Source organism: Antrostomus carolinensis, unplaced genomic scaffold (genome assembly GCF_000700745.2).
Source record: "Antrostomus carolinensis isolate BGI_N321 unplaced genomic scaffold, ASM70074v2 scaffold5401, whole genome shotgun sequence".
NCBI classification, from domain to species: domain Eukaryota; kingdom Metazoa; phylum Chordata; class Aves; order Caprimulgiformes; family Caprimulgidae; genus Antrostomus; species Antrostomus carolinensis.
Genome location: NW_010293373.1, coordinates 20,842 through 21,187, shown reverse-complemented (window position 1 = coordinate 21,187; position 346 = coordinate 20,842).

Here is a 346-nt window from a genome sequence, read left to right as displayed (position 1 = left end):
CTGCTGAACTGGTTGCCATTGCACTGTCTCAGTGTTGCACAGTCCTTTGAGGAAAAGGGGATCTGGGCGTCTAGTACTAGTAAAGGGAGGAGTAACTACTCAGAATCATGAGTCTGTGCTGTCAACATGCACTTCATCTGTCTGTCTCCCCTCAAAAAGCATGAGTCTCCATGCTGAAGAAATGAAACAAAGTTAACTAGTCAGCCTGTCCTGGTTGTTACCTCTTTCATTGTTTCAGCCTGGAAATTATTTCCTATGACTCAGTGTGTCAGCTCACAGCATCCAAACTGACTCAGCTCGTGCAGTTCCAGAGATGGTTCCATCCCTGTGCTGCTCTCTGGAGCCT